Source organism: Lepidochelys kempii, chromosome 4 (assembly GCF_965140265.1).
Source record: "Lepidochelys kempii isolate rLepKem1 chromosome 4, rLepKem1.hap2, whole genome shotgun sequence".
Taxonomy (NCBI): domain Eukaryota; kingdom Metazoa; phylum Chordata; order Testudines; family Cheloniidae; genus Lepidochelys; species Lepidochelys kempii.
The window spans coordinates 112,135,702-112,163,057 of record NC_133259.1 but is presented as its reverse complement, the minus strand read 5'-3'; the positions used below and the strand labels follow the sequence as shown (position 1 = coordinate 112,163,057).

The 27,356-nt window shown below is 41.8% G+C and overlaps 1 long non-coding RNA gene across 1 annotated transcript in view; it reads right to left on the bottom strand.

Annotated features, from left to right (window-relative positions):
* Window positions 1-26,178, bottom strand: part of LOC140910740 (uncharacterized) — a 184,496-nt gene extending 158,318 nt beyond the window's left edge. The window contains exons 1-2 of the long non-coding RNA XR_012158710.1: window positions 26,094-26,178; window positions 24,614-24,706 (exon numbers count right to left, since the gene is read on the bottom strand). This is a non-coding gene — a long non-coding RNA (uncharacterized lncRNA). The remainder of the gene's footprint in view (window positions 1-24,613; window positions 24,707-26,093) is intronic.
* Between the last annotated feature and the right edge of the window lie 1,178 nt (window positions 26,179-27,356).

The window sequence follows — 27,356 nt, the reverse complement described above, 5'->3', positions numbered from 1 at the left end:
AATGTAAGAGCCATACAAAGAGGGTCTAAGAGACACTGAAGTCTCAGTTATCCTCTATATAGCAAACTGATGTTGCTTTTCAAGACTAGCATATTAACATAAAAAGCTATCATGATACGCACCACTGAGGTGGTCAACTGGTGAAGCAGTCAGGGCTGTTGAAGATCCACAGGGACAGTTGAGTGTAATGATTAGAGGCACTGCCCTGTCACAATTGGAACAACCCTTGTCTTTTCAACAGGGAGTTGTAATAAATAATAAATGTTAAAAATTTGAGGAAAATTAAGATTAAATTAGAGCAAGATGACACTTTATTTCTTATCCAAAAGATTGATAGATTTCAGGGCCAGCAATGTGCTTTTCCAAACTGTACACTCTACCCCCAGAACTCCACCCAGAGCTTATATTTCAGTGGGTTTTGTCTTTTGTAGGGAGGGGATGAGTTACAATAATTTACTATTTAAGCATAATAAGCAATGAGAACCTTAGAGAACTGTGCTTCAGGATAACAGTAATTTTCTATTTTAAGTAGAAACTGCAAATGTTATATTGCCATTCCCTGGCTCCACAGATTGCCACTTTGGGGGCCTGTAGAAAATTGTTTGTTTAAACTCAGCTGCCCTGGGGAGAATTTTTGTGTCTTCCAAGCAAATAAATGTTAAAGTCAATTTAATAACATATCAAATGAAAGGTATGGTAGAAAATACTTAGCTCCCAAACCACAATATCCCCCAAGATTCCAAGTATAGATACCTTATTCTATGCTTTAAAATGCTACCAGTACACTCTCACCAATAGATACATATTTATGGCAATTTCAGTTCTGTTTTGCAGCGCCGCAGCTTTAAGTAATCACAGTCGCACAATTCTAGAAATATACATTTTCCCACTCTGCCCATTTTTCGATTTTCTGTAATGTTTTTACAACACATTTTTTGCACATTTTCCCTTCTATGAAAATAAAGAACCTCTCGTAATTCACACTATTAATAATACTTACCATTTGAACAGTACTTTTCAGTCATGGATCTCAAAGCACTTGACAAGGGTAGGTGCAGATGCAGAAATGGAAGAACAATGATGCGCACAGGGGAGCTTTCAAACAGGGCTATTTGTATGTGCAATAAGGAATGTGAAACCTGAGTTTTGGATGCTGTGGAATTCAGGGTAATTATCAAAGCTGCAGTTGTGTGGTGCAGGAGTTGTGAATGTGGGCCCTTGAGATGGACACCTACGTTGCCCTGACGCAACTAAGTACTCAGTCACTGGAATTTTCAAAAAGTAGCCACCTCCGTAATTAATGGTATCCAGCTACTGCTGTGCCCACCTGTTGCTAAATGGAAGTGCCTCTCCACTGCTCTACAGCTCAAGCACTGAATGGGCAGCATCTGTGTGGTTACCAGTGGGCTGCAGAGAAGTCATACAGATCCAGGAAATGCCCAAAACATCAGACATGCAAGTACTGCTCTGATGAGGAGGGACAATCCATCATATTGCTTATATTATGCCTGCACCCTAAGCTACAACTGATGATCTCACACACACATACACACACACACAAACGCACCATGCTCATTAAGCAGTGTGTGTTTCCTGTTGCTGTAGACAGCTTTGTCCTTTTGTTCTGTGTCTTTAAAGTGCCTAGCCTAATGAGGCCCTGGTACATGATAGAAGCTGTTAGGTGCAACAGAAATAAATAATAAATTACATCTACAGTAGAAGACACTTTTGTATTACTCTCTACTACACCTAGCACTGAAGGAAAGTTGACAGTCTCACAGAATTCCTACACTATCTAGTGCTGTCTGCTTCTGTCCATGATGAGAACTATGGAATCTTTACCATGGTGTTTAGGAAGTCTTCCAGGGTCTAGGGGTTAGCAGATTGCCTATTCCCTGTGCTGTTCCTAATGGTCCTCTAGATGGACAGTGTGGTTAGTACACCCAGAACAACAGTGACCCTGACAGAGACTGAGAGGGTGTGGCTCAGCTTCTCACATAGGTGCATGATGGTTTCCATCGTGAAACTGTACCATTGGATTTTCTGTACCTTGGTGAGTTCAAGATTTTGGTTCACAGATCACCTGTGGAAGATAATGGTGCCCCCTGCATCTTGTCCTCTTCTTCCTCATCACACTTGCCTCATCATTTAACACCCTACATTGATTAGGTGTTGAGCTGACACCAGTGGCTGGTGCATGCTCCCCCACCAAATGCAGAATTCAAGATGCACTCATCTTTACATCCCTTTCCTTCCCAATACCTCCACCTAATCTAATGTTTTTATTCTGGCTGCAGCTCTAGCTCCTTAACAAGTATCCTCTCATCTCACAAACATTAACTTTTTTTCACAAAACCCTTGTAAGGAGAAAGGGTGGTATTATCCCTATTTTACAGATGGGAACTGAGGCAGGAAGAGATCAAATTTAAAATAATAATAAAATAACTTATTTATAAAACATCTCCTTCCCCACATGAAAGCACTAAGGGTGCCATTTAGCACCATGAAAACCATGAAAAAAATTTCATTAACTATGAAAAACGCCCCAACCTCAACAAAATTCCTAGAATCCACTAATTTTGTGTGCCCAATTTCAGACCCTAGGACCTGATTTTTCAGAGTACTTAGCATTAAATAGCTCTTCATATATGCAACACATAGCTTCCACTGACTCCATCTTTAATACAGAGGTGCAGCCCAAAGAGATGCACAGATCCTATCCTCCGTTTTTAATTGAGTGGACTTCTGCTTGTGGGGACCTGTAGAACCCATGCACCACATCTCTGTATGAGGGGGATTCTGGGCTACTTTGTAAACTGTATGAGATGGATGTGGCCCAGGGTCACATTTTGGCCACCTCTATATTAGCAGGGCTGGCTGGTGAGCCCCATGAACCTCACAGACGTTCCAGTTTGAGGGGAATTAAACATGTAAAGGAGATTCTCAGCTTTCATTTCTTAAGAAAGGAAGTTATCAGCCTTTTTACTTGTGATGATAGCCTTGGGCATGTAAACCGTTTTAACATGATGGAAGCAGGTTGTTAGAATTATCATAGAATATCAGGGTTGGAAGGGACCTCAGGAGGTCATCTAGTCCAACCCCCTGCTCAAAGCAGGAACAATCCCCAATTTTTGACCCAGATCCCTAAACAGTCCCCTCAAGGATTGAACTCACAACCCTGAGTTTAGAAGGCCAATGCTCAAACCACTGAGCTATCCCTGCCTCCAGTTAGGGCTAAAAGGACCAAGCAGCTGGGATCTACTTTTGTTGCAGCAAGGCATCTAAAGCTCCTCCCAAAGCACCCTCTTGATACAAAATGAGTCAACTAAGCTGAGTGTTTTTCACACAGCCATCTTAGGGCTTGTCTACACTGGCAATTTACAGAGCTGTAACTTTCTCACTCAGGGGTGTGAAAAAACACTCTGCTGAGCACAAGCAAGTTTCAGCGCTGTAAAACGCCAGTGTAGACAGTGCACCCAGCGCTGGGAGCTACACCCCTCGTGGAGGTGGATTTTTTAGAGTGCTGGGAGAGCTGCCGTGACAGCGCTTTAGCGTTGCCAGTGTAGACTAGCCCTCAGTAACCCTCCCTGAAATGCTCAAGCCTGCCCTGATCTGGCACAGCCCTGGAGTCTTCATTGGCTCAGGAATTTAAACCAATTCAACACTCAGAGATACAAATGAAGGTCCCAGTCCAGCACAGCACTTAAATGGTCTCATTGGTTCAGGGGGACTACTCACATGTTTAAAGTCAATCATAGTGCTTTGCTATATCAGGCCACAGGAGGAAAGTATTGTTGTGGTTTCCACAACCCACTGAGCCAAATGACCTCAATGGAACGACACTAGGGTCAACATAAATTTGACCCGTTCTGTTTTGAGGGATAGTGTGTGAACAGTATGTACATAAACATGACAGTAACGCTATCCATCATGTCCCTGGAAACCAAGAAATAGGGTCTTTTTCTTTAAATGCGAGTAAAACAGCCATCCCTGGTTAAACATACATTTAATTTTGTGAATGATCCAGATGAAAACCACAGGTGCTGAGGCTTTCCCCCCTCAAAAAATAATTTTGCCATTGAAGAAGTAAAAGAAAAAACAGGAACGAGGACTTTAGTTTTTAAAACATATAATTTTCTAACTAGATGGTAACTCTAGACATGCAGCATTGGAAAGGCTGGAATTAAAGTCATGTGGTCTTTCTTTCTTGTCTACTCGTAATGTCTTCCTTGATACTATTTTTATATACATAGTAGTCTCTCTCTTTCTCCCCTCACTTTTATTTTTTATCCTTCCTTTTTTATGTATCCTTGGAATGATTCTGTATTGTCTACTTTTTTCTCTTATCCTTCCTTTTTTTACTTTCTTCATTCTGTATCAGGTAACTTTTTCTGAGATCTCTTGATCTCTGTGATAATTAGGATCCAGACAGCCCAAGGGGAAAACAGGTTGAACCCCAAATAATAAGCAGTTGGATCAACTGACTCTATGCAATGCTACTGTGTTGTAAAAATACTGCTGAATTGGAATTCATTTGCAAATTGGATACAATTAACTTAGGCTTGAATAGAGACTGGAGTGGCTAAGTCATTATGCAAGGTAACCTATTTCCCCTTGTTTTTTCCTACCCCCCCCCCCACTGTTCCTTAGACGTTCTTGTTAAACCCTGGATTTGTGCTGGAAATGGCTCACCTTGATTATCATACACATTGTAAGGAGAGTGATCACTTTAGATAAGCTATTACCAGCAGGAGAGTGGGGTGGGGGGAGAAAAAACCTTTAGAAGTGATAAACACCCATTTTTTCATGGTCTGTGTGTATAAAACATCCTCACTGCATTTTCCACTTTATGCATCTGATGAAGTGAGGTGTAGCTCACGAAAGCTTATGCTCAAATAAATTGGTTAGTCTCTAAGGTGCCACGAGTCCTCCTTTTCTTTATACGTTGAGTAGGGTCTTTTCTGAAAGCTTATGATGGTCTGAACTTGATGATCATTATGAGACAAGTATATAGACTGTGGTTATGATTCATGTATGTGTGTAGTAATAAAGCTGGGCTCATAATTTGTGCTGCCACATTCAGCTCCACCTCGCAGCGGGGCAGTGGGCAGCTGGGGAAGGAGGCATTGCCTCTCCATCCAGACCGACTAGCTCCAACCACCTAGCATTGTACAACCCAGGTAAAGACAAATAAATGGTGGACCATTAAATTTAATGGAAAAACACTGAAACAACTTGAAACTGAAAAGAAAGCCCAGTCACTGAAAACTAAGAAAGAAGGATTCAGAGCAGCAGCCGTGTTAGTCTATATCCGCAAAAAGAAAAGGAGTACTTGTGGCACTTTAGAAACTAACACATATATTTGAGCATAAGCTTTCGTGAGCTACAGCTTACTTCATCGGATACATGCAGTGGAAAATACAGTAAGGGGATTTTATATACACAGAGAACATGAAACAATGGGTGTTACCATACACACTGTAACGAGAGTGATCAGGTAAGGTGACCTATTTTGCCAGCAGGAGAGAGAAAAAAAAACAACCTTTTGTAGTGATAATCAAGGTGGGCCATTTCCAGTAGTTGACAAGAATGTGTAAGGAACAGTAGAGGGGAAAAATAAACATGGTGAAATAGTTTTACTTTGTGTAATGACACATCCACTCCCAGTCGTTATTCACGCCTAATTTAATGGTGTCCAGTTTGCAAATTAATTCCAATTCAGCAGTCTCTTGTTGGAGTCTGCCGTTGAAGTTTTTTTGTTGCAATATTGCCACTTTTAGGTCTGTAATCGAGTGACCAGAGAGATTGAAGTGTTCTCCGACTGGTTTTTGAATGTTATGATTCTTGACGTCTGAGTTGTGTCCATATATTGTTTTATGTAGAGACTGTCCGGTTTGGCCAATGTACATGGCAGAGGGGCATTGGAATATCCTTGCAATAAAGCCCGTTGCCAACTGTGTCCACATATCTATTCAGGGGACACCATCACAGGGCCTAATCACATCAGCCACACTATCAGAGGCTCGTTCACCTGCACATCTACCAATGTGATAACTATGCCATCATGTGCCAGCAGTGCCCCTCTACCATGTACATACCATGTACATTCCGGGTACTGTTCCTCACACATTCTTGTCAACTGCTGGAAATGGCTCACCTTGATTATCACTACAAAAGGGTTTGGGTTTTTTCATCTCCTTCTGGTAATAGCTTACCTTACCTGATCACTCTTGTTACAGTGTGTATTGTAACACCCATTGTTTTATGTTCTCTGTGTATATAAAATCCCCCTATTGTATTTTCCACTGCATGCATCCAATGAAGTGAGCTGTAGCTCACGAAAGCTTATGCTCAAATAAATTTGTTAGTCTCTAAGGTGCCACAAGTACTCCTTTTTTTAAGAAAGAAGGGAATTTCTCCGCTTTGAATCTATAGTGCTTGAGGGGGAAAAACATTAAAAATTGAAGGAGTTTGAACTGGAGAGCATTCAGAATTTAGGGACAGTCTTGAAGTCACTAGGACACAGGGAACTCTGGGAAATTATTCAAAGGCAACAGGTAACTTGTATTAGAAAAGGGAATTTAGCTAATATAGAAGTGTAAAGCCTGAGGTGGAATCTTTATGTTTATTTTCTGTGTAGTTTGGATGTGTTTGCTTTTCCTTACTATTTCATCTTTGAATCTGTGGTTTTTCTGTTAAATAAACATTTTGTTTAATTTTACCCCAAGTAGGTCTCTGGTGTACAAACTGTGTGGAGTATGTGTGCCAAAGTGAATTGATAACCAGGAGCAGTTTTCACACCTTGGGGGTGAGGAACCAGATGGGAAAAGTCAGAGTGTCTGGTAGTTAAGAACTTGGGGTAGACAGATTTGGGGAGATTTGGGATAGAAGTGTTATTGAGGTCACCCTGCAAGGAGTAATTAGATTGGTGGAAGCCAGGCTGACACCTTTATGTTTGTGGGCCAGCTACTGGTGTCAGGGCTCTGAGCCATGACAGTACAGCAGTAAGGTACCCAACATTACAAGGCAGGTGATGACAGCACCCCTTATCAATCTGGGTGATCCCCACAAAGTCACAATATATTTTTTTCCCTGTACCATTCTTTTCTATTTCAATTCTTATTTTTCTGAGTATTTGACACTTTTCCATAATTAAATCTGTAGCTCTCTTCTTTAGTCTCCCCTTTGCTTTGTTTTTCCTCTATTTCTGCCATCTTAAAATGAGTTCTATTTGGGAGGATTGATTTTTTTTTTAAAGTCTTAGCTTGTAGTAAGAATTTTTAAGACAGTAAAACAATATCAATACCTGGACTTCTCTTTAGGGCAGGGACTATTGCATATGTTTGCACAACACTAAGTACAATGTGTCCAAGACCTTCACTGAGGTGTCTGTGCTCTATTGTATCCTAAGTATGATATAATCATAAAAAACTAAGAAAATATTTTGATGATTGTCAGGGTTCCTCCCCACTCTGAACTCTGGGGTACAGATGTGGGGACCCACATGAAAGACCCCCTAATCTTATAAGTACCAGCTTAGGTTAAAAACTTCCCCAAGGCACAAATTCCTTTCCTTGTCCTTGGACGGTATTGCTGCCACCACCAAGTGATTTAGACAAAGATTCAGGAAAAAGACCACTTTGAGTCCCTATTTCCCCAAAATATCCGCCAAGCCCCTTCACCTCCTTTCCTGGGGAGGCTTGAGAATAATATACTAACCAATAGGTTAACAAAGTGAGCAAAGACCAAACCCTTGGGATTTTAGGACACTAAAAATCAATCAGGTTATTTAAAGAAGAACTTTATTGTAAAGAAAAAAGTAAAAGAATCACACCTGCAAAATCAGGATGGAAGGTAACTTTACAGAGTAATAGAAGATTTAAAGCACAGAGGACTCCACTCTGGATTCAACTTCCCAGTTAAAAAAAACAGGAATAAAACTACCTCTCAGCAGGGAAAATTCACAAGCTAAAACAAAAGATAATCTAACGCATTTCCTTGCCTTTACTTACAGTTTTTGTAATTTTAGCTATAACATTTCAGGTATCTTTTTAGGAGCTGGTTTACCTGCTTGGTCTCTCTCTCTGTCCCAAGAGGGAACAAACAAAAAGAGCACAAACAAAACCTCTCCCACCCCCAGATTTGAAAGTATCTTCTTTTCCCATTGGTCCTTCTGGTCAGGTGCCAACTTGGTTAATTGAACTGATTAATCCCTTACAGGCAAGTGATTCTGTACCTCTGGCCAGGAGGATTTTTATGTTACTGCATACATAAGGGTTGTTACCCTTCCCTTTATATTTATGACAATGATAAGAATTAAAATCCACAAAGACTGTGCCCTGTGTTAACTCCCAAGCCCAAATTCCTACGTCCTTTGTGTAGCTGGGCTGGCTGCATCCATGTACCCCCTCATGCCCTAGAGTCATGCTATAAGCAGCTTGCCTCAGTTTCCTTCTAGTGGACTGTTCATGAAATTTAAAAAACATTATTGTGCCATCCCTTCTCAGGCTGAACTTAATTAAATCAACAAATATTCAAAATAAAGTTTCTAAGTCCTCCCAGAAGTCCACACAAATACAGGTTTTTCTTCATCTTCCCAGACCTTTCTGCCTGGGGCCTTTCCTGTGTTGGCAGGATACATCTGGCTGGAGTCTCGGTTCTAAGTTCCAGGACACTCTTCAGAGCCTTCTCACTCCTAGCAGTCTCTAATCCCTGAGCATTTCCCCCCTCCACAGAATCACATAACTGTAGGACTGGAAGGGACCTTGAGAAGTCATCAAGTCCAGCCTCCTGTACTGGGCAGGACCAAGTAAACCTAGACCATCTCTCACAGATGGTTGTCCAACCTCTTCTTTAACACCTGAAATGATGGGAGGAGTTACAGGTGCTTTGGAGGATAGGATTAAAATTCAAAATGACAAACTGGAGAAATGGTCTGAAGTAAACAGGATGAAATTCCATAACGACAAATGCAAAGTACTCCACTTAGGAAGTTGCACACATAAAATCAGTTGCATACATAAAAAATGGGAAATGACTCACTAGGAAGGAAAACTGCGGAAGGAGATCTGGGGGTTATAGCAGATTGCAAGCTAAATATGAGTCAGTGTAACACTGTTGCAAAAAGAAGGGAAAATCGTTCTAGGACAGTGGTCACCAATCGGTTGATTGCGATCGACTGGTCGATCCTGGAGACCCTCCCAGTCAATCATAATCTGCAGTGGTGCAGCAGGGCTGCCGCTAAGGCATGCTCCCTGCCTGCCCCGGGCCCAAACCACTCCTGGAAGTGGCCCAGGGGTCTCCGCGCACTGCTCCTGCCTGCAAGCACTGCCACTGGATGGAAACGGGTAACTGTGGCCATTGGGAGCTGTGGGGGCGGTGCCTGCAGAGAGGGGCAGCATGCAGAGCCACCTGCCCTCCGCCAGGGATCACAGGGATGCGTTGGCCCTTTCTGGGAGTGACGTGGGGCTGGGGCAGCCAGGGAGCCTGCCTTAGCCCTGCTGCACCCCTGACCGGGAGCCACCCAAGATAAGTGCTGCCCAGTGGGAGCCCGCACCCCAACCCCCATCCCAGAGCCAGCACCCCATATCCCCTCCTGCACCCCAACACTCTGCCCCAGCCTAGAGCCCTCTCCTGCACCCAAACTTGCTCCCAGAGCCAGCACCCCATACCCCCTCCTGCCCCCCAACACTCTGCCCCAGCGTGGAGCTCCCTGCTGCACCCAAATTCCCTCCCAGAGCCAGTACCCCTCACCCCCTCCCAAACCCCTGCCTCAGCCTGGTGAAAGTGAGTGAGGGTGGGAGGGGGATGGAGTGAGTGAGTGAGGGCCTCGAGGAAGGGGTAGATCCTGGGTTGCCCTTAAATTCAAAAAGTGATCTTGGGTGTAAAAAGACCACTGTTCTAGGATATATTAGCAGGTGTGTTAGCAACAAGAAGAAAGTCTTCACAAACAAGGTCAGCTCCCACACTACTGCACTGGGCAGCACAGCATGGGGAGGAGGTGACTAGCCTTCTGTGGAGAAAGAAGTGGTTCAGGACTATTTAGAAAAGCTGGACGAGCACAAGTCCATGGGGCCGGATACGCTGCATCCAAGAGTGCTAAAGGAGTTGGCGGATGTGATTGCACAGCCATTGGCCATTATCACTGAAAACTCATGGCGATCAGGGGAGGTCCTGGATGACTGGAAAGAGACTAATGTAGTGCCCATCTTTAAAAAAGGGAAGAAGGAGTATCCTGGGAACTACAGGCCAGTTAGCCTCATCTCAGTCCCTGGAAAAATCATGGAGCAGGTCCTCAAGGAATCAATTCTGAAGCACTTAGGGGAGAAGAAAGTGATCAGGAACAGTCAGCATGGATTCACCAAGGGAAAGTCATGCCTGACTAATCTAATTGCCTTCTATGACAAGATAACGGGCTTTGTGGATGAGAGGAAAGCAGTGGACGTGTTGTTCCTTGACTTTAGCAAAGCTTTTGACACGGTCTCCCACAGTATTCTTGCCAGCAAGTTAAAGAAGTATGGGCTGGATGAATGGACTATAAGGTGGATAGAAAGCTGGCTAGATTGTTGGGCTCAACGGGTAGTGATCAATGGCTCCATGTCTAATTGGAAGCCGGTATCAAGTGGAGTGCCCCAAGGGTCGGTCCTCGGGCCGGTTTTGTTCAATATCTTCATAAATGATCTGGAGGATGGTGTGGATTGCACCCTCAGCAAGTTTGCAGATGACACTGAACTGGGAGGAGAGGTAGATACACTGGAGGTTAGGGATAGGATACAGAGGGACCTAGACAAATTAGAGGATTGGGCCAAAAGAAATCTGATGAGGTTCAACAAGGACAAGTACAGAGTCCTGCACTTAGGAAGGAAGAATCCCATGCACTGCTACAGACTAGGGACCGAATGGCTCAGCAGTATTTCTGCAGAAAAGGACCTAGGGGTTACAGTGGATGAGAAGCTGGATATAAGTCAACAGTGTGCCCTTGTTGCCAAGAAGGCCAATGGCATTTTGGGATGTATAAGTAGGGGCATAGCCAGCAGATCGAGGGACGTGTTCGTTCCCCTCTATTCAACATTGGTGAGGCCTCATCTGGAGTACTGTGTCCAGTTTTGGGCCCCACACTATAAGAAGGATGTGGAAAAATTGGAGAGAGTCCAGCGAAGGGCAACAAAAATGATTAGGGGTCTGGAACACATGACTTATGAGGAGAGGCTGGGGGAACTGGGATTGTTTAGTCTGCAGAAGAGAAGAATGAGGGGGGATTTGATAGCTGCTTTCAACTACCTGAAAGGGGGTTCCAAGGAGGATGGATCTAGACTGTTCTCAGTGGTAGCAGATGACAGAACGAGGAGTAATGGTCTCAAGTTGCAGTGGGGCAGGTTTAGGTTGGATATTAGGAAAAACTTTTTCACTAGGAGGGTGGTGAAACACTGGAATGCGTTACCTAGGGAGGTGGTGGAATCTCCTTTTTTAGAAGTTTTTAAGGTCAGGCTTGCCAAAGCCCTGGCTGAGATGATTTAGTTGGGGATTGGTCCTGCTTTGAGCAGGGGGTTGGACTAGATGACCTCCTGAGGTCCCTTCCAACCCTGATATTCTATGATTCTATGAGTGTTGCAAGCAAGATACGAGAAGTAATTCTTCCACTCTACTCCATGCTGATAAGGCCTCAACTGGAGTATTGTGTCCAGTTCTGGAAGCCACATTTCAGGAAAGATGTGGACAAACTGGAGAAAGTCCAAAGGAGAACAACAAAAATTATTAAAGGTCCAGAAAACATGACCTACGAGGGAAGATTGAAAAAACTGGCTTTGTTTAGTCTGGAGAAGAGAAGACTGAGAGGTGACATGATAACAGTTTCCCAGTACATAAAAGGTTGTTAGAAGGAGGATGGAGAAAATTGTTCTTGTTAACTTCCCAGGATAGGACAAGAAGCAATGGGCCTAAATTGCAGCAAGGTAGGTTTAGTCAGGATATTAGGAAAATCTTCCTAACTGTCAGGGTAGTTAAGCACTGGGACAAATTGCTTAGGGAGGTTTTTAACAACAGGTTAGAGAAACACCAATCAGGATGGTCTAGCTATTACATAGTCCTGCCTTGAGGGCAGGGGACTGGACTAGATGACCTCTCGAGGTCCCTTACAGTCCTAGACTTCTTTGATTCTATGAGGATTCCACAATGTCCCTTGGAAGCCTATTCCAGAGGTTAACTACCCCTATAGTTAGAAAGTTTTACTCATCTCTAATGTAAATCTTCCTTGCCGCAGATTAAGACCATTACTACTTGTCCTACCATTAGTTGACATGGAGAACAATTGATCACAGTCCTCATTGTAATGGCCCTTAACATATTTTGAAAACTGTTATTAGGTGCCCCATCAGTCGTCTTTTCTCAACACTAAACATGCCCACAATAATATTAGCCTTCTTCACAGCTGCATCACATTGTTGACTCATATGCAATTTATGATCCGCTATAATCCCAGATCCTTTTCAGTTTACTACCACCAAGACAGTTTTTCTCCATTTTGTAGCTGTACATTTGATTTTTCCTTCCTAAGTGTAGTACTTTGCACTTGTCTTTTTAAATTTCATCTTGCTGAATTCAAACCAATTCTCCAATTTGTCAAGGTCATTTTGACCTGTCCTTGAAAGTGCCTGCAACACCGCCCAGCTTGGCGTCATCTGAAAATTTTATAAATACACTCACCACTCCTGAGAGACACTAGATACATCCTCCCAGTTTGACAGCAAACCACTGATAAGTACTCTAAGTACGGACATTCAACCAGATTTGCACCCATCTTATTGTTATTTCATCTAGACCATATTTCCCTAATTTTCTTATGAGAATATTATGTGTGACTGTGTCAAAAGCCTTATTATAATCAAGATATGTCACATTTAATGCTTCTCCTCTATCCAGTAGGCCAGTAACCCTGTCAAAGAAGGAAATTAGGTTGGTTTGATATGATTTGTCCTTGACAAATCCGTGCTGGCTATTCCTTATAATCCTATTATCCTCCAGGTGCTTACAAACTGAGTGTTCAATAATTTGTTCCAGTGTCTTTCCAGGTATCAACATTAGGCTGACTGGTCTATAATTCATTGGGTGCTCTTTGTTCTCCTTTTTAAAGATTGGTGCTGCCCTTCTCCAGTTTTTTGGGACCTTGGTCCAAGAGTTCTCAAAGATAATGTTAACGGTTCCAAGATTGCTTCAGCTAGTTCCTTAAGTATCCTAGGATAGATTTCATCAGGTCTTGCAGACTTGAATACATGTAGCTTATCTAAATAGTCTTTAACCGGCTCTTTTCCTATTTTGGCTTGTATTTCTTCTCCCTTGTTGTTAATATTAATTTTGTAGAGCATTTCATAGACTTTAAGGCCAGAAGGGACCATCATGATCATCTAGTCTGACCTCCTGCAGATTGCAGGTCACAGAACCTCACCCACCCACTCCTGTAATAGACCCCTAACCTCTGGCTGAGTTACTGAAGTCCTCACATCATGATTTAAAGACTGTAAATTACAGAGACTCCACCAATTACACTAGTTTAAACCTGCAAGTGACCCACGTCCCATGCTGCAGAGGAAGGCAAACCCCCTCGCCCCCCCCCAGTCTCTGCCAATCTGACTTGGGGGAAAATTCCTTCCCAACCCCAAATATGGCTAGTAGGTAGACCCTGAGCATGTGGGCAAGATCCACCAGGCAGATACCCGGGAAAGAATTCTCTGTAGTAACTCAGAGCCCTCCCCATCTAGTGTCCCATCATCGACTATTGGAGATATTTGCTGCTGGCAGTTGCAGATCAGCTACATGCCATTGTTGGTATATTCATCATACCACCCCCTTCATAAACTTATCAAGCTCAGTCTTGAAACCAGTTAGGTTTTTTACCCCCACTGCTCCCCTTGGAAGGCTGTTCCAGGACTTCACTCCTCTGATGGTTAGAAACCTCTGTCTAATTTCAAGCCTACACTTGTTGATGGACAGTTTATATCCATCTGTTCTTGTGCCCACCTGGGTACTTAACTTAAATAACTCCTCTCCTTCCCAGCTATTTATTCCTCTGATGTGTTCATAGAGAGCAACTGTATCTCCCCTCAGCCTTCATTCGGTTAGTCTAAACAAGCCAAGCTCTTTGAGACTCCTCTCATAAGGTAGGTTTTCCGTTCCTCTGATCAGTCTAGGAGACCTTCTCTGCACTTGTTCCACTTGTTGCACTTGAATTCATCTTTCTTAAACGTGGGAAGGCAGAATTGCACACAGTATTCCAGAGGAGGTCTCACCAGTACCTTGTTTAATGATACTAACACTTCCCTATCTCTACTGGAAACACCTCGCCTGATGCATCCTCGGACTGTATTAGCCTTTTTCACGGCCACATCACATTGGTGACTCATAGTCATCCTGTGATCAACCAACTTACCCAAGTCTTTCTTCTCTTCTATCGCTTCCAACTGGTCACCATTAACCTTTTTAGTGAATACTGAAGCAAAACAGGTATTAAACACCTCAGCTTTCTTGACAGCACCAGATATTACCTCTCCTTCCCTTCTGCTGCTCTTTATAGGGCAATCACCCTGATTTCTTTCCATAATCAAGGTTGGCTAGCCCTAGCCCTTTTGCTCTTAAGACGCGAGCTACCCTGTAACACTTTGGTAACATGGAAACAAAATGCTAAGAAGCACAGATAGAAAAGGACATACAGTCAAGGGTGGAGCAGAATGTAATCAGGTCATAATCCCAGGACATGTCTCCATGCTCGTAGATGCAAGCCAACAAGAGAAAAAGTAGGAGATCAAGACCACATTGATGGCAGAATGCATAGTCACACATGGAGATGTGCATACCACATGGGAGAACAGTGACACGCCACACGCTGCAAGAAGCCAATGAAAACTGTCTTCGCATGCTTCCACATCAGAGCTCTGGTCAGCACACTGGAAGGAACATCTACAAACCCACAATCTGACAGCACATGAATGATACCGTTATGAAGGATCACAAGCAGCAGGTTCCATAGCTAAGTAGTATACCTCCATGGTGGCTGAATGGACTTGGAGAATAAGTTAAAGCTACCCCAAAAGCTCAGCTCTTCCTCCCCCTGCCCATATGGCCTGGGAAAGGGACTTTCACTAGGGCTTGTTGTCCCCAAAATGTTTTCCCAGTCCACTAGGGGACAAATGATCCTTGGATGAGTCTCAGCAATACCCCCACAGCTGCAGCTGGACAGCCTACGTGCTCCTGATCATGGTGAAACTCTTTGGAGCAATGTGAACTTCTTCAGATGCTGGTGCACTTCATCCTTGGCAGGGTCTGAGGGCAATGCTAGTGGCAACACCCTCCAGCTGCTCTGTCTACATTTTTTTAATCAGTAGTGTGTTGCCTCAGAGTCTCTGAAAGTCTTGTCAATGTTCCCTCATCAAAGGCCTCAACACCACAATCCTCATGCTGCCTTGTACCCTGAGGAATGCTCTAGTGCCCACACACCCACAGGCTAGGTGACAGACCTGAGTCACCAAAGCCCCCAGCAGCCATGACACTGTCTGCCACTGCAGGTCCACTTGCAGCACCATATATTGTAACCACAGCCCAGGCCACAGAAAATAACATAGCATAACAACGGGGTTGGGGTGGAGGATGTGGCATTACAAAATGACTTATTGGCCATGGTAAAACATGTTTAAGAAATACAAATAGCAAGTAAAATATTTCTTTCTAGCCTTGATGGCACACTGAGACTCTTTTTTTTCCATAAGTGATCTTCAGATTTGATGCATGAATTATCACCTCTAATAGCTGCTAATTAAACCACTTCAGCAAAACTGTGAAATAAAGAGGACTAGAAATAAAATTTCAATATCACCCAGCAATTATCTCATATCATGCTCCAAATACCCATATAAATAGCATACCCTCCTGCCTACGTCTGCGGAGATACCTCTCTGCAGACTGACAACTTCCTTTCTCTCTATATACATATATTGGTCTCGGTGAAATCTGGAACAAAATAAAAACACTTGTACAATCAAGGAGAAGAACATTATTAAACTTGAGAAGTATACAATTACCTCTCTTGAACACTGTGTTGCTGGTTCAAGAATGTAATACAAAGGGCCAGATTCATGAAAGGAGATAATAAGCAGATATTTTTCATTTGTGGAATTTGAAAGGATAGCTGACAATCCTATTAAGTATTTATCTACTTAAGAACTATAACAAACTGTTCTAGTGATAAGCACTGATTTCATGGTTAAAACTAGCCACTCATACGCATTGAGTGATGATATCTCCTTACGTGCCTGCTTTCTTACAGACAGCAAAAGAAATGTAAATCCACATCCAGGAAAACAATAGCTTTAGCAGTTGTAGAACTCATTCTTCCAACATATCACTAAAATGGAAAACTGTATGGCATCTTGGAAGCTATCTCACTATGGAAAAAATAACAGCAACCTATAAACATCTCTGCAATCCCACAGACAAATTATTACTGAAACCAAAAGGGACAGTGGCAAACCATTTAAACCCCAAACCTGACCTACTTTATCATTGTGCTAATCTGGTGGAAATGCTCTCCAGATTTCTATATTTAAAAAAAAAGAAATATTATGCTTTGTAGCTGAAAGATAAAAAGCAAAACCTAATCATGATAATATCACCTTTGCACTTATGAAGGCATTTTCAGTCTTAGAATCTTAAACCACTGTTCAAATATTGATGAATTAAAGCTCAGAAGATGCTTGTGAAGTAAACAAATATTCACCCCTCTTTACAGATGGGGAAAATTTAGAGTTAGATTGTCCCACTGAGGGGGAGTAAAAGACTACTGTACTAAGAAATCCTTCAATGTTGACGCTCAGTTGAGATGGGTTCAGAGGATATATTACAGTTTTGCCAACCCCAACCATTCAAAAATCATGAATCAAGCCCAAAATATCATGAGACTGGCTTAAAATTATGCGATTTTTTAAAATAATAAATTTTAGATTCTTTTTATTTGCCTTCTGGCTTTTGAAATTTTAGAGTCATGTTTTCCAGCTTTTTTCTGCAACCATGAGGACTAGAAATTTAAAAAAAAAAAAAAAAGGGAAAAGTTGAGATTCTCACATAAATCACATGATTCCAGGTGTTGAAGTGTCCAGAAAAGCAGGAGACATGGAACCATGTGAAGGGGAGCAGGGGGAAGGGGGCAAGAGGACAAGGGGTCCTTCTTTGAGCAGGGGATTGGACTAGCTGACCTCCTGAGGTCCCTTCCAACCCTGATATTCTATGATAGGGGGACATTAAAGATATGCTACAGGAGACGGTTACTATGAATATGATCACGAAGAGGACAGGAAGTGACCAAAGAGAAACTCTATTAAAATCATATTGTTCACAGCAAGGCAATTTTGGAGAACCCTTGGTGGAGAGAATGCTGAGGAAAGCAGCTCCAGGGCATTAATCCTCAAAACTCAGTCCCTACAGAACAGAATGATTAAAGTAACTTGCCCGAGGTCACATGGGAAGATTGTGGCCGAGCTGGGAATAGAACCCAAATATTGTGTGCCCTGAGACCATCCTCTCTCGTTTACGCTGCACTTCACAGAATTTTTCCTAGGATGAAATGTCTGAAAGAGACAGAGAGAGCGCGCTTCTCCCTGTTAGTGGTGGTCATTCTAGAATAGGGTTGCCTCAAACTGGTAGTGATGAACTGAATTCAAAGAGGCAGGAAGAACTGACAATATATATGGAGAGAGATTGGGTGTATATTAATTTCACTGACTTCACTGGAGTTACTCCTGATCTGCACAAATGTCAGAGAGAGAAGAATCACGCCCAATAACTCAAGTACCTTTTGATTCATAAACATCCAGGTAGAAGCAAGTGACATTGGTTTATTAAGCACTCTCCATTTAGCTAGTATTAGCTTCTAATTTTATAATCAATAAAGCCACTAGAATTAAACAACATAAAAACACTGTGCTTTAGATAAAGCTATCATCAGGTATGGCAGTCATGTTTCACACAGCAACGTTCACTATAGCACAGGCAAGCAATGACTTTGCTTTTGCAATACCAAATCCTCTCATTCTATAATCTACACCAGAATCATGGAGGGAGAGAGGGTTTCAAAAATTCTCTGAAGCTGGAAAGGAGAGAGCAGCAGCAAACAAAGGGTATTTCCATATGTAGAAGCTCTACAGGACCAGATTTATAGTGAAATGTGCATATCAGATAAGTCCAAGTGCATCAGGCAGACATCCTGGGATGCAAAAAAGGATCTCTCTTGGTTATGTGCAGAATAAGACATTTAACCAAACATACTCAAGTTATTCAGAATGGCGATTTCACATATTTCATATATCTTCTCAATTCCTCTTGTTGGATTCATTTCTTCAGTATGAGGGTTACCCCACTGTACAGTGACTTACATCTTATTTACCAACGTCACTTAACTCATCTCTCACCTTGGCAAATTCTCTTTGTAAGGTATGGGCTAGCGAACCTGTCATTTTTTATAATCATACTCCTGCTGTATAATTGACTCTGATGCTACCCAAAATAGCAATCCTAAAATGTACATGAAAAAAAAGAGGCAAATAGAAAATGCCCATAACAAAAGGAAAAATAAAGATAGTCTCAAGCAACATAGTGCAGCTGGTTTCTATCACAGTCTCAAAAGACCTCAGAGATAACATGATCATGAATTAACACTACAAAAAATGAGAAAGGAATCCAAGAAGTAATCTACACTAAGGAAATATGTCATCAGAGAAGTTGCATTATTTCAAAAATTAACAGGCCAAAATGATAAATGAACCAAAGATTGATTGTGGGAGAGGGCTTACAAGTAGGGGGAATGACTTGGTAAATAGTTAACAAACAAAGGCCCAAGGAAATAATGAATCTCAGCTTCCCTGAAATATTTTTTAGATGAACACTGAAAGGACAAAACCAAAGGGCATCAAAATACAAACTCCTAATAGTGTCACATAAAAATCAGCTTGCTTGTCATGCCAGGTACACCAGTGTACAATGACATACCGCAAATTCAAAGTTCCTGTAATGTCTACGGCCATTCAATGATATTTCCATCTGATAATATATACTGCCTTAGCCAGAAATACCTCCAGAAATGGCATTAAAGGACCAGTTAATCAGTCTTTCTGGTTCCCTGAAGTATGATAGTATTTTTATGGGCTGTGCTTCCAGAGATGGAATGAAAAGACAAGGTAGTGTGCATGTTATTCCTAAAGACAGGCAAGTAAGAAAATATCAGCCATTCCTACAGACCTCTGAATATTCCAGATCTTCAAAGGGATCCTAATAGGTCCTAAATGTGTTCAGCTCTAAACATGCCATTTCTGCTGTCTGTCTTAGGTTTGGTATTTCTATGGTGAATATCACTGTAGTATCTCAGGTCCAGTCGCTATAATAGCTGGACACCACAGTAGATGAGTGCCATTTCTACAGTAATTCTTTACTCGCTCATTAGGCAATTCTTTACTCACTCCCACTGAAATCAATAGAAGGGCACAGGTGGAACTGACAAAATTTGGCCCAAAGTAGGTGTATCTTGCTGTTGACAAAATATACACTTTCTGCAGTTACTGTGATATTTGCTAGCAAATTTCCATTTGCGTAAGCAGATTGTGCTGCAGAATTTAGCAAAACAGTTTTACTAAAATGCTACTCTACTTATATTTTATTAAATAATGTTCATGTTTTTGATCATCGACTATTGAGCAATATACTACAAGGTTTATTTTCCTATAGATATTTCTTGCAATGGTGTGTGTAGCTAAGCAATCCATAGTAAATGTGGTCATTCACTCTTCTGTGCCCTGCACCTTTACATGTAGAGGAGTATCCCTCCATACGTACTGCAAGGACAGCTGTAGGGCAGCTGCCATTTTGGATTTCAGCTCAGTATTACAATGTTGCAGAGGGTATCACTGTGCCTTCTCTCCGTCTAGTTTTCCTCTTGCTTGCCCTGATGTAAACAATAGGTACCTCCACAGAGGTCAGTGGAGTTACACTGGTGTAAAACTGATGTGAGCAAAAGGAGAATCAGGCTCCAGGTTGGTTCTCTGTGCTATTTTCCATAACCTAAAATAGAAGTCATTTAGGTTGAATGATCTATTTTGCAACTTGTGTTTGGGCAAACATCACACATACCTCACGTGAACGGCTATGCCTTTTCTTTAATCCCCATCATAATCACTTGCAAGTGTTACGTGGAATTAAATATGAATCTGCTTTTTGGCTGATCTCTGTCACATTCTGATCTTTTTTGACATGCTGTTGTTATGACAGGTTTCAGAGTAGCAGCCATGTTAGTCTGTATCCGCAAAAAGAAAAGGAGGACTTGTGGCACCTTAGAGACTAACCAATTTATTTGAGCATAAGCTTTTGTGAACTACAGCTCACTGCATCCGATGAAGTGAGCTGTATGCATCCGATGAAGTGAGCTGTAGCTCACGAAAGCTTATGCTCAAATAAATCGGTTAATCTCTAAGGTGCCACAAGTCCTCCTTTTCTTTTTGCTGTTATTATGGTTCCCCTATATTTTTAGGAAGCATTATTTTCTCATGAGTTTCTATGCAAAGAAGTTGTGTGTGGAAGAAGAGACAGCAGCATGCCTTTTTGTTTTCCTAATATGCCTAGTTAGGTTGACCCAAATTTTCTTAAAGCTTGACTCATCCTCCCTTACTCATGTGAGTTGTCTCCTGGATGTCAATAGCATTGCTCCCATGAGTTAGTGTTGCTGAATCCTTGTTCCTCTTGTTTTTTAGCATTTTGATCCTCACCTTTTATATACCATCTGAGAACAATGGAATCTCAAGCACTGTGGCTCTGTCTTATCTTTCTCTAAGTCCTAGGCAATATTGTAATCCATTTAGCAACTCTAGAAAAGATAAGAGATAGAACTCAATAATAATGAAGCCACAGTGAGTTAGTCATTTTCTGAGTCACAAGTGGGAAAGGTAAATTGTTTTGCAGAGTGTGATTCTTTTCTGCACTTATATTCTTCACACAAAGAATTTTTCCTAGTTCGTACATTACTGCCAAGAATGTTGGGCTGCAGCCATCAGGATGTTTTCACTGGTGCTAGAAACAAACAGGCCGATTTTTAAACCATTGCTTTGGCTATTCCAACCTTCTGTCAGGAAGCCAAAACTTCTCCACACCTATGGGACTTGAGCCCTCAACAGACAACTAAACAGATGTCACCGCCGAGGATGCCTAGTGGTTGCTGAGTAACATTGCTGCTGCACTGACATGACCTCAATCAGGAACAGAGAGAATTTTCTGTGCGAGGTAATTACCTCTTACTGATATGAAATCTGGATGCTGAAAACAAAAAAAGCTCCCAAATAATAGGTACAGGAAGCTAATCTAAAAGATTACAACGTCCCGGCCTTACCTACAAATGATAAATATGTGGTCAGCGATATATATTTTGCCTGTTCAGACTTAGGCAATTTTTTTACGGAATGTTGTTTGAATGAATATCATCTCAAAACACTTGAGATGAAAAATACTGTATCCTTGAGTGCCCTAACACATTATTTAGACAACACAATACACTGAAGTGAAGAAATGCATTTTGCTTTGAGTCAATACACAAGGATACAAATACAACTCAAATATAATATCCCAATATATTTTTAACATTCTGTGCAAAGGCCACTTTCTTGCAAAGAAGAAAAATGCTTCTGAAATGTGTAATTCATGCTAAGAGTAAGGAACATTTTGTCGGTTTTCTGACTTAAAACAGGATCAGAGCACTAGCCTGTGTCTTTCCTCTCCTCTTTGAAATAAAGCGTGGTGGTAAATACATTGCATTACTAATAATTTTAATGATATTCAGGCCTTTCACATAAGCAGAAATATCTCCAGAATATGCATTCATCACAGCTCTAGTAAGGCCTGGGAAGAAAATAGTGCTCGTACCTGTATGTAGTCAGGCTTCTTGCTAGAGACAGGAGCAGCATTTTAACTACCTGCTCAACCTCTGTATCACCTCCCAGATTTGTAACTTTTAAACTCTCTTTTCAATGTGACTGAACCAACATGGGATATTTTCATTTTTAACCTTGCTATTAGCCTCATGTAGTAAATAGTAAAACATGCCAGAGTTTTTGGAGGCTAAGTCCTGATTAGCTCTTAAAATGTTGGTTTGGTTTTATTCCTATATTTATACTCAGAATAAATATTTTTATTTATGAGTACTTAGGATAGAATTTTACAACTGGGATGCCTACAATAGGGCACCAAAATAAGGAAAAGGTGCTGCAGGGGAAAACCACAGGCCCCCCAAAAAGGAGTTGAGGATCCTAAATTCTCAGCATATGGCACAATATGGAGGGAAGTCAACATGTGAAAATCAGGGTACAAGTGAGAAAAGATGTAGTGGAGCCAGCAGCTCTTTTCATGACTACTTAGTCTAAACCCGACCTTAGGACAGCGTGTGATGAGTAGAGCTAGTTGAAAATTTTCCAATGGAACATTTTTCTGTCAGAAAATACAGAATCACTAAAACTGCTTTGATTAAATTTTGTTTAAAAAAAAAAATCCTAAAGAAGTGTGTCGATGAAACATTCCAGTTTGACATTTTTGGAATGGAACATTTTATTTTCTCTTGTTTTAAAAATATTTTCATTTTGAAATGTCTTTGACTTTGTTATATTTTTAATGTCAAAATCAAAATGAAATATTCAAATTTTATTGAAACAAGAAGTTTCAATTGACTGAAAACAATTTGTTTTTTCAGAAATGTCATTTCGCATAAATTTATGAAATTCTTCATTTTCATTCTGATTTAGAATGAAACAAAATTTTGAAATTGTAGAATTTCCCAGCCAATGGGAACTGGGATTTTCTTGTAGTGTTAGTGTGACCCAAGGCAGCACATACCGTGTATAGCCAGTCTGGCAGCCAGACAGCCAGGGGGAACTACAAGTTCTTGTCTGTCTCAAGTGGGTTTAATAAAGAATCCTCTTTATATACATTCCAGCTGAATCCTGTTGTGGCATTGCACTCCATATTCTTCATTGAAATATTGTTATGATATGAATATGGCATAACTAAGATATGTTTTATGCAAGACAGGTCATGTGAGATATCATTGGAAAGGTTCTGATTTACTAAATGTGATTATCCAATTTGTAAGCATGTATCATTTCTATATCTAAAGTTAGGAATATTGGCTATGTAACAATTATAACTGGGGGTGTGTACTTGGGAAACACCCACGAGACAACAGGCCATCAGCCTGGATGGGCCATTAGGAAGAAACAATAAGACTTTGAAAATACTAATCTCTCTCCTTCCTGAGAAGCATCCTGGGATGTTGCTTTGACACTACAAGGTCAGGTGGTCAGGTCATCTGGTACTAACCACCATCCTGGACTTCCAGTGATTTTCCACTAAAAGGAGGTCAAGACTGGGAAACAAAAGGTTCCCACCTTATATAAATTCTATTTAAGGCTGGGGAGTAAGCTGATCTTGGTTCACTCTTCACTGAATCCCCACTCAGGATGACTGCTGGAAACACCAAAGGAACAAGAACAAAGGGAAAGGGGGAGGAGTAGTGAACCCAGGCTGGAAAAGGGATCTGGTCTGTGAATAAGATACCTGAAGATTTAAGCTGCACGCAAGATTTAGCTGCACTTCAAGAATTTATGTAACCTGCCCAAAATCAACATTTAGGATGAGAAATTACTTCTTGAAACCAGTCTCTTTAAGATCTTAAGCTTAATATGAGTGTTTTGTTTTATCTGCTTAGAAATCTGCTTTGCTCTGTTTGCTGTCTCTTACAATCACTTAAATTTACCTTTTATAGTTAATCAACTTATTTCTTGTTTATAGCATAACCCAGTTTGTGCAATTCATAGCTGGTGGGGGGCAAGAAGCTGTGCATATCTCTCTCCACATTGAGGGAGAGGGCGCATTTTTATGAGCTTGCAAGTGCAAGACAAAGGAGGTGTGCACCTGTGTGCTGGGTAACTTCCTAGCTGAATCTTCCCATAGAGAGCTGCTTTCAGACTCCATGTGATTCTACAGCTGGTGCGTCCCTACTTGTGTGTGTGTGTTCTGCCAGAGAGTCTGATTCAGTAAAACAAGGAGAGGGAGCCCAGGCTAGTGGAGCATGAGGGCTCAGTGAAACCCCGGTACATCAGGTGACATCCAGGGGGGCGTGGGGTGTCCTATCCATCACACCTGTCTTCTCTCTACTACAAAGAACACTATAGATTCTTTGGGGAAGGGATTGTCTTTCCTTTATTTGTACAGCACCTAGCACAATGGGGTCCTAATCCATGACTGGGGTCCTGGACTGTTACACTAATAATAACTGCCAGACTGGGAAGAGGACTGCTGGAAGAACACCAATATCAGTTCTTAGTCTATGAGCAGCAGGCCAAATAAAGATTAGCAATGGAGTCAGCAAAAGTACTCCTCCTTCTCCTATAAAATGCAAAAATTGCTGAAAATAGTACAGTGCTACACTACAAAAAAAGTTTATTGCAAATAACTGGCCACTCTGAAATTCACTAAAAGCTAGAGAAAAACGTTAGTGAAGTAAGGGGGTTTTAGTCCTTACCACTTGTGGTTTTCAGTAACATACCTTAAAATGAACAAACCATTGTTAATTCTCCCCTTGCCTCCTCAGTTTTGCTGAGAATATGTTTTCATGAGGAAAAGTTCAGAGGTGAGGAAGCTGTGGAAAAAGAAGAATGAAAATCTATGTAAGGTACTTAAATGGCTCCCATTACTCTGTTATCAGTGTCTTACAGTATAGAACGTATTTGTCCTAACAACACCCCTGTGAGAGGAAATTATCCCCATTCTGCAGATGGAGAAAAGAGGCACGGAGGGTATGTCCGCACTGCAACAAAACATCCGCAGCTGGCCTGTGTCAGCAGACTCAAGCTCACAGGGCTTGGGCTGCTGAGCTATAAAATTGCACTGTTGATATCTGGGCTCGGGCTGGATCCCTGGCGCTGGGACTTTCCCGCCTCACGGGCTCTAGAGCCCAGCCTCCAGCCCAAGCCCAGATGTCTACATTGCAATTTTATAGCCTTGCTGCCTGAGCCCTGTAAGCCTGAATCAGCTGACAGGGGCCAGCCACAGGTGTTTTATTGCAGTGTAGACATACCCAGAGAGGCTAAGTGACTTGCCCAAGGTCAGATAAAGGTCTATGGCAGGGAAGGGACTTCAAGCTAGGTCTCTAGAGTCCTAGGCTAATCTAACCACTGGACCAGTGGTTCTCAACCTTTCCAGACTACTGTACCCCTTTCAGGAGTCCAATTTGTCTTGCGTAATCCCAAGTTTCACCTCACTTTAAAACTACTTGCTTACAAAATCAGACATAAAAATACAAAAGTGTCATAGCACAATATTACTGAAAAATTGCTTACTTTCTCATTTTTGCCATATAATTATAAAATTAGTTAATTGGAATATAAATATTGTACTTATATTTCAGTGTGTAGTATGTAAAACAGTATAAACAAGTCACTGTCTGCATGAAATTTTAGTTTGTACTGACTTTGCTAGTGCTTTTTATGTAGCCTGTTGTAAAACTATGCAATTATCTAGATGAGTTGAGTACCTCCATGAAGACCTCTCCATACACCTAGGGGTATGTGTACCCCTGGTTGAAAACCACGGCACTGACCATCTTTCCTAAAATGTCACATCTTTCATTATTGTTTATTTGTATTACAATTATGCCGAAAGTCCTCAATCAAGACCAAGGCCCCATTTTGTCAGGTACTTGCTGTATAAACAAACAGGAGAAGAGTCCTTGTACCATCTAAAAAATCTACCTTTAAATGACATACTCTACATTGTTCATTTGAAAATATTTCTTGTTCCTCTGAATGGATGAAGACCAAATGTTCTCAAGAGATAAGGCTCTTTCTTTCAGGCAGTCCCCACTGACTGTGGAACACTGTGGAGACCTGCCTGGTGGCAGTGGGGGAAGAGAGAGGAAGTTCCCCACCTGAGCAACAGTGGCTGAAATCATTACGTTTGCACAGAGAAGGCACCGGCCTATGTCTCTCTGGGGACACTGGGAGTTGTAGCATACTCACCATACTTACCTCTGGTAAGCTGTTAGAAAGGTTCACCCTGGCGCAGCCTGCCAGGGGGTGTAGAGGGCTCAGGGCCATGACAATCGCTTCTCCTTCCTCCATTCTGAGGTGTTCAGCACTCATGGTAACTCCAATGTGCCTTCCTTCCCCCGAACCTGGTACTCTGGAAGTAGTAGCTGCAGCAGTAGCTGCCTCCTGCTCAGGAGCAGAAGAGGGAAAGCTGCTCTGTGGACCCTTTCCCCTGCATTGGAACAGCCAGAATTCTTGGTCTTATATTATAAACTGAGGGTTTATACTTCAAAAATACAGGAGGAAGGATGGGGAAACTCAGGCAAGGGAGTTTGCTGTTCTGTGAGCCATGTACAGAGCTGTCAAGGTTCCTCCCCCACTCTGAACTCCAGGATACAGATGTGGGGACCTGCATGAAAACCTCCTAAGCCTACTTTTACCAGCTTAGGTTAAAACTTCCCCAAGGTACAAATTAATTTTATTTTTGTCCTTGGAATAACCACTGCCACCACCAAACTCTAACTGGGTTTACTGGGAAACGTAGTTTGGACACGTCTTTCCCCCCAAAATCCTCCCAACCCTTGCACCCCACTTCCTGGGAAAGGTTTGGTAAAAAATCCTCACAAATTTGCATAGGTGACCACAGACCCAAACCCTTGGATCTGAGAACAATGAAAAAGCATTCAGTTTTCTTACAAGAAGACTTTTAATAGAAATAGAAGTAAATAGGAGTAAAGGAATCACCCCTGTAAAATCAGGATGGTAGGTACCTTACAGGGTAATTAGATTCAAAACATAGAGAATCCCTCTAGGCAAAACCTTAAGTTACAAAAAAGACACACAGACAGAAATAGTCATTCTATTCAGCACAATTCTTTTCTCAGCCATTTAAAGAAATCATAATCTAATGCATACCTAGCTAGATTACTTATTAAAAGTTCTAAGACTCCATTCCTGTTCTATCCCTGGCAAAGCAGCATACCAACAGACACAGACCCTTTGTTTCTCTCCCTCCTCCCAGCTTTTGAAAGTATCTTGTCTCCTCATTGGTCATTTTGGTCAGGTGCCAGTGAGGTTACCTTTAGCTTCTTAACCCTTTACAGGTGAGAGGATTTTTCCTCTGGCTAGGAGGGATTTTAAAGGGGGGTTTACCCTTCCCTTTATAGAATCATAGAATCATAGAATATCAGGGTTGGAAGGGACCTCAGGAGGTTATCTAGTCCAACCCCCTGCTCAAAAGCAGGACCAATCCCCAATTAAATC